The sequence below is a fragment of the Arachis ipaensis genome, chromosome B01, assembly GCF_000816755.2.
Source record: "Arachis ipaensis cultivar K30076 chromosome B01, Araip1.1, whole genome shotgun sequence".
In the NCBI taxonomy this organism is placed as follows: Eukaryota; Viridiplantae; Streptophyta; class Magnoliopsida; order Fabales; family Fabaceae; genus Arachis; species Arachis ipaensis.
In genome coordinates this window covers 25,501,544-25,509,990 of record NC_029785.2, presented here as the reverse complement: position 1 = coordinate 25,509,990, position 8,447 = coordinate 25,501,544, and the positions used below count along the sequence as shown (strand labels likewise).

The window sequence follows — 8,447 nt, the reverse complement described above, 5'->3', positions numbered from 1 at the left end:
ATCACCACAAATACTAACTAGTCCGCACATAGCCTTCCTGAACATGGATAAGTTATGAGCTCCAAGAAAGTACAACCATTGAGATGCAATATGGAGTGCACCATGACAAAGGAGGAATCCTCTCTCGCTGACATCCTGCTAGTTTTTGACCTATTAGTTTGGAGACTTCCATTCTTTCTCCATCTTTTAAGTACTAAGTGATACGGGATTCTCCGCCTTTATGATGAAAAACATGTGCCGACATAAATACCCATTCTTTTTCCAAAAGCAACATTGGCAGTCAAGTTTACCAGATGACCTATCAAATGATGCCATTATGTGGACATCGGGATTTTCTTATTCTTCCATTGTGTATACCATGGTTTTCAAACATCTCCTTTTACCCAATAGATTAACCGCCTCTGTGCCCTCTATTTCTTTCTTGACATCGTTAAACACCTCCCTAGTGTACATCATGGCTATGTTCATCTCAATGGACCTCAAACATGTTGTCATCACAGGGTACTTGTTCATGGAATTGAAATGGAAAAGCATCTCTTTGTTCTTGTACTCATGGAGGACTAGCTCTAGGTTTGTTACTAACTCAAGGATAGTGTCTGTTGACTTGAAAATTCTGTTGATAAAGGAATTAATTCCCTCACACCTAGACGTGGTGCGAAAAACTACATAAAACTTATCCCACAGGTAAGCACTTGTCCACATTTTTATTTTCTCATACATTTGTTTTGCGTATTGCTTCTGCTGCAAACTGTATTCGATAACAGCCACCTCCCACTCCATCTCAAATTGTTCAATTTTGATGTCAACATATGACCATTTACGAAAAAGGCAATGTAGCTCTTCATTTATCACATTTGAGGTCACATTTTTTCAATATGCCACACACATAGACAATGGGTCACATTCGGGAAGACATCCTTCACGGCCTGGATCATTGTTTTATCGCCATCAATCACAACCACTTTAGGGACCTTATTACACATGACTTCTAAAATATTTTGTAGCATCTAATAATAAGATGCACACTTTCATAAAGTAAAAACTCGAATCTAAATATCGTGGTTTGCTTATGATTATTTGATCCAGAAAAAATACAACTGGCCTCTTATACTTGTTTTTCCTATACGTCGAGTCAAATGCCAATATGCAACACCCTACCACACAGAGCTTTATGCATAGAACGTAAATCAAAGGTGGTGAGGCGTTACGACCTCTAAAATAGAAATACGTACATAGATATAGTTAAAAGAAGTTATAACTATGAGCCTTGAAAAAGAAGTTAAGCAAAATCAAAACAGAAATTGCGTCGGTCACGAAAGATAAGCGTAGACGGATAAGCAAGATCAAAAGCAAAGCTAAAAGACCATAAACATAGATTAGAATTCCAAAATACAATATCAAGGTCTGAACTATCCTTGAGGGAATTAAAGGCCTAATATATAACCCAAAATACTCCAGACTCGTAAAACTGACAACCTGTTTCTCCAAGGCAACCTCTAAGAGAGACAAGCATAAAATACAAGATGGAGAATCTATATACATATATAAACATGATAAAGTACAACTCTAAGTCCCCAGAGTTCTTCGCTTCTACAGAGTCTCCAGAATGCTCAGTGAGGTACCTCCTGACCTGTATTTGAAAATCACAATATATGTATGGAATGAGAACCGGGGGTTCTCAGTATGGTAAAGGTGCCCACGTACATAAGATATAAGGTTCCGGAAAAGTTAGAGGCAATCCTAAAACTTTGACACTCAGATATAAATCTTAAAGTTTATAAATTGAAAACCATAAACAGGGTAGGTTATCTAAGGTTCTTATTTCTAATTCCTTTCTAACTTAAGCCCTAATTCCCACCTTCCTCTAATCCTCCAAAACTTCGATGCATAGACAAGCAATACAAACAAAGCAAACACAAGTAGGATACAGATACAGCAGGTGACAAATATAGCAGGTAAGCATAATAGTCACATAGGCAAGCTCAATTAATGCACAATCAAACAAAACACACATATGCATATGATGTATGCCTGCCATATGGCTGATGATATCATTTGTCGATTATATAGCCAACCCCGACATGTCCTGGTAGCTAACCATGGACAGAAACACCCTATGCAGAGCAAGCGGGGCTGAGACACAACCCTCTCTTGCTACTACCCGCTCAACCCGGAGCAAGTGGAATAACCACTACTACTGCTACTACCTACATGGGTGTTTATATTATAAGCTTAACTTGGAGCAAGCGGGACGAACCACAATCCTTGCTACTGCCCAGGTATCTCAAACATTGACCCGGAGCAAACAGGACGAACTACAATCTTTGCTACTGCCCAGGTATCACAAACATACATTCATTCAATCTTAATCAGATAAACTATTCTTTCATCCAAATTAACTAATACAAAACTTCCCAAAAATTCTCATAAAATTTTGGCAGTACCTCCGCTAAAACTCGGACCTTGCCACCCTTCTCGGGTCTCATCTAAACCACTCAATCATCCACAAATACATACATACATACATACATACATACATATAGCATGCAACTTATCCTATGGTCATCTAGCCTTTGTTTTCACGAAACATTATATATTATCTACAAGAAACCAAAACCATACCTTGGCCTATTCCTTCCTAAGCCCGGAACACCTCAATTATTCACCGTTCCTCAAGCTCCAAAGCTCTAACTCCTCACCAATTGAATTTTCAGCTCCTAGGATTCAATTCCAAGCTTCCAATGTCCACCAATTTAACTCTAATTCAACAAGATACACGATCTAATTCATAAAATATCACAATAATCAACATTGAGCTCACTAAATCACCAATTCACAAGGGTTAGGGTTTCTTTACCGTTACCCACGTGTCATATGGACAAAATCCGGTGATTATCCACCGCTAGAGTACCCCTAAACCATCAAAACCACAAAATCTCTCAATACTAAAACTCAAAATCACGAATTGAAGAGGGGAGAACTGGGTGAGAAAACATGATTCCCTTACCAAATTGTTTAGTGGGTTTGTAGAGAATTCTGAGACGAACACATGGCCACTGACGACTCGTCAATCAGAACTCTAGATTGAAAGTTACGGACGATTGAATCTTTGGAGACGTCAGGGTTAGCTTTCAACGTGATTTTCCCTCTTCTGCGTGCTTTCACTGAAGCAATAGGCAATTGGGTTCATAATTAAGCTTATATAAGTGGGTTTTGGGTCCGGTTTGGATTCAGTTCGATCCGTTGGTCCAATTTTAAACTAAAATCTCTAAAATTAGTGTCAAAATTTATATTTTAATTATTTTTACTTCCCAAAGTATGGGTAATTAACTCTACTGCTTCCATAATCCCAAATCAAATTGGCCAATCTTCCATCACTCGTAAGATTATATTTGGCTGTCGAGACATCGGATCAGATCTAGACTTTCCTTTTAAGTACACAATAGCCGCGCTCGCATCACCATCTGCTATCTTGTCGTACCGTATTTCGCCAGCATAATTGTACACATCCTTCTTCAAGAATCTAACCGAGGAGTACCCACCAGCCAAATCTGCCATATATCCGAGGATTTTTTATGTTGCAATCCCATGCGCATGAATCCCATCTGTCGTAGCTTTTGCTGCTTCTGAAATCTCACGATGATTTGCAATCATATGAGCCATGCTGACAGGAGTCAATTCATGATTGTGCTCTAGAATTACTTTCCTAACTTTCCAAATCTGCTCGATTTTCTCAAAATATATTGACAACTTCCCTCTGCAATTAGCTTTGGTCTCTAGTTTGTGTACTCTCATTTGATCAATTCTGTCATAGTGTCTTCCGTGCCTTTCTTCCCTATTGTAGAAAAACCTATATCTAACCACATTTCTGTCACAGTCCTTTCCTGAATCGGCTTTCCGTATGCCAAATCCATGAAATCTTCCATACTTCCTGTAAAACTCATAAGCACCATCTATGTTGTCCCAACATTTCTTATGTATATCATCCACACTCAACCCTACATTATCTTCATACTCACCCATTTGCTCGTAACATGCAATCCCTACCACTTAATTCCTCGTCCGTTTCCCCTGAACCGGATCGCTTTGGGCTCTTGCACATTCGCCAACACCCTCGCTCAGGTTTCCTTCCATCTGTAGAAATTATACTAAACATTAACCACCTAACACAAATTGATATTCCAATTAACAGATCCATAGATGTATTTAGAAATAAACTCTAAATTAAAAACTCTAAACCCCCTATCATACTACCCACCATTAGGTCGGGTTTTCTCCAGCCAACAAATGAAACTTCACCAACTCAAATTTATAACATGTTCTATCTCCCTTATACTTAACAAAAGCAGCAACACAAAATCGCACGTACGAATATGTAGAATACGGAATTGTACCTCGTAAATTTTTCGGCTTCCCTTAATCCATTTTCATCGACACCTATCCAAAAGTCTGCTCCGGGAACCATCTGCCCACCTCCGCAAATAAACGACCAACCCGTCCTCAATAATTCCAAGAGCGGCTTAATCTAGACCTCTCTTCTTGATGTAGACCAATACCTTCTACAATTTCTCACAACCCTCCAGGACGATTCTTTCTGGAATTCAAATCTTCAATTTTTTTTTAATACAGGACTATCAACCTGAAAACAGGACACAGACAGAAGCCCTTTCTTCTACCATAAAATATTCGTATATATATCCTACTGCACTACCAAGAGCCCACAAATTCATCACATTCACATAGCCTACCTCAATAGCACCCTCTTAGGCCCATCCTACAATTATTCACAGCCCACCAGCTTTATATTAAAATAATATATTCTAATATTAGTTAATATTTATATTCAAATATTTACCAACTCTTAATAATCTTCTAATCATCTCTCATCACGGATCATTCATGAGATAAATTATATGAACTATAGGACCCAGTCCTGCAAACTACTGACTCTATCTGCAATGGCTAACAAGACACACTAATATTTGAGAACACACATTACTTTTGAGCACATGACATGCATCATTAGCATCTAAAAGGAATCTTACCATCAGCACCATATAATCATCCAAATTTATATAGTTCATCAACTATAACAATTCGAGGATAAAATACGAAACTATATGAAATTATATATAAAACGAAAAAACTTGAGTAAAAATCTAAAAATAAATTCAAATATAATTCAATAATTTGGGTTTTATCAATGTTTCCGCATAAATCTTGATTCTTTGTAATGAATTGTTTTATTCAAATTTTTGTTCCATTGTTAACAACAAATAAATTAACAATTTTCGAGTTTTGTTTCACAATCTTAATTCAAGGAGCGGAAACGACTCTTTTTATGGGTGTCTCAAAGTCTCAATTGTAGTTTCGAAAGTAAAATTAAAGATAAAAAGGAAAACATACAAGGTGCCGGAGGCAAAGTAAAATGCAGAAATTAAAATAAACAGGAAATTAAAAAGAAGATGAAAGAAGAAACATGAACGTAAAAGAGAAAAAGACGTAAAAGTAAAGAAATTTTATTAATAAAAACTGAAAGAAAGCAAAGTACAAGTGTTTGAGTTCAGAGGAATTACTTAAGATTCCCAATTTTACTTTGTGATGCCAAGGGGCTGAGAGCGTTTTGGGTCTCTAAGTGTTTTCCAAGAAGAACTGAACTGATTACAACGTGTTCCTAAAGCTCTATTTATAGACCAGCCTAATCTCAATGGGCAGTTACTCTTTGTACACCACTTGCAGGAAATTTGAATTTCTTGTAGCTGTTCCCGCACTTCTTGCTTGCTGTTAATTTCAAAATTTAAATAAATAATCAACTATCAAATGATCTAATTTAATTTAAAATAGATATAAATATTATATATAGGAATATTACCAAACAACTAATTATTTATTTTTATAATTTTCTTATGAAAATAATATTTTGTCTAACAAGATGCCCCCAAGATTTCTCACTTGAAGATATACAATGATTGAAAGTGAGAAAACTTAGTTGTTTATTGACATTTTTTTTATTTTTGATATTGAGAGTCAATTGACATTTTAGACACATCCGCTTGACAGATTAAATGCCTACTAGTAATAGACTTAACAGAATTTCTAAGTCTATAAAATTTTTTACATTAATAGTTGAACTGTCAATGGGGTCTATTCTTTTGTATGAAATTTTTAAGTGTGTCAAATGATATCTGTTCTAATTTCGGCACATTAAATGTGTATCAAATATCAATTGACCTTTATTTTGACCTTTAATATTTCAGTTAAGAGTTTTTTGACACACACTTTCATCGTTTTAATTGACACAATTTTCCTAACTTCAGAAGTAACAGAATCTTAACTTCGTGAAGTTGTTTCTTTCATATGTTAAACTCTAGGTGTCAATTAAATTTGATAAAATTTCTAATCCTAAAAAATCTCCACACTAACATTCCAATAGTTTTGACTCCAAGCGCTAATAGACTCAACAGAATTTCTAAGTCAATTAGGCTCTTGTATTTATGAAGAACATACCCAAATGTCAATGAGAGATTATTTTTGTCCAAGATTTTAAACCTGATGCTTTGGACACATATTTGTCTCATAAGCTTAATGCTTTACACTGTCAGTAGACTTTGCAATTCAAAGAAATCACAAGGACATGTTAGCTTTTACAAACTGAATTGCAAATATTAATTAGTTCTTTACTTTTTCCTTTGACACTTCAACTGGATATTTTTGTATCCTTAAACATGTGAAATGTTTATCTCATGTATGCCTGGCCTATATACTTTTAAATATTTTCCATTTATTGAAGGAATTCTTCTTCCTGATCCGATTTCAATAATCTTATAGGCATTTCCAGGGTAAACTTTGTCAACTACATAAGGTCCTTCCCAAGTTGGAGACTACTTACCATAAGTTTTCGACTTTCTTTCTATAGGTTTTCCACACTAAATCTCCAACTGCAAATGTCTTTGCTTTAACACGGCGGTTGTATGATTTTGACATAATCTCTTTTTGTCGAATCACCCGCTCTAAAGCTCTTAACCTTTTGTCATCTAGTTCATTAAGCTCGTCATACAAAGAATTCCAATAATCCACTATTGGTATCTCATCTTGTCTAGCCACCCTTATACTTTGCAGATTAATATCAATTGGCAACACTGCATCATGACCGTAAACTAACTTATACGGGGTGGTTCTAGTAGATCCTCTTGGAGAATTTTGGTAAGCCCAAAGAACTTGACTGAGAGTTTGGTGCCAATTTCTTGGCTGCCTTCCAATGTGTTTTTTAATTAATGCAATCAGAATTTTATTCACTGCCTCCACTTGTCCATTGGCTTGGGCATAATATGGTGTAGAGGAAAGCATTTTTATATCCCTAGATTTGGCATATTCCATGACCTTTTTCCCAATAAATATGGTTCCTTGATAAGTGGTAATAGACTGAGGAATTCCAAACCTATGCACAATATGCTCCTCAATAAAATCTATTATTTCATTGTGAGTCACCTCCCTTAGAGGGATAGCCTCTACCCATTTAGAGAAATAATCCACACCAACCAAAATGAACTTATGACCTTTAGAAGACGGTGGGTGAATCTGTCCAATAAGATCTAGAGCCCAACCTCTAAATGGCCATGGCTTAATTATAACATGCAGTTCTGACGCTGGAATATGTTGAAGGCTTCCATGTTTTTGGCATTCTTCACAGGACCTGGCATAGTTTATACAATCTCTTTGAATAGTTGGCCAATATAATCTTCTCATATTTATCACCCATTTCATTTTTTCCCTGATTGATGGGCGCCACAAATTCCCTCATGCACTTCAGCAAGAGCCAAGTACGCTTCTTTTTCTCCCAAACATGTCAAGAGGTTCCCATCAACAGATTTCTTAAACAAGACATTACTTATTAGAACATAACTTTGAGCCCTATATTTAAGTTTTCTATTGACACTAAGACTTGGATTTTTTAAATATTCCACAATTGGTACTCTCCAATCTTCTGGGTCTAGTTTTTCTAATGACAACACTTCTCTTTCTCTCAAAGGCATAAATATGTCTTTTATCCTTACCAATTTTTCTAGTGTTGAGGACTTGATCTTATATCTTGAAGCAATTTGAGCTAATTCATTTGCTTCTTGGTTTAACTCCCTTGGAACATGCCTTACAATGATATTATCAAATTCACTCAACAACTTTGTAGCCACATTGAAATACTTTCTCAAATTTTCACTAACACACCTATATTCGAGTGATACTTGACGGACTACAAGCTGTGAATCCCCAAAAATTTCTACATTTTTAACTCCTCTTTCTAATAATAATTCCAGTCCCATTATTAATACTTCATACTCTGCCTCATTGTTGGAACATGAATAATTCAATTCAAAGAGGAATTTACTTGGCTCACCACTTGGAGAAATAATTAAAATTCCTATGCCAACACCACCCTTATGGCATGAACC

At 36.0% G+C, this 8,447-nt stretch overlaps 1 long non-coding RNA gene across 1 annotated transcript; it reads right to left on the bottom strand.

The window, feature by feature from the left end:
- Positions 3,827 to 4,742, bottom strand: LOC110270359. Its single transcript, XR_002359811.1, has 2 exons — positions 4,395 to 4,742; positions 3,827 to 4,134 (listed from the first exon to the last, which is right to left on the bottom strand). It is a non-coding gene; the product is annotated as an uncharacterized LOC110270359 (long non-coding RNA).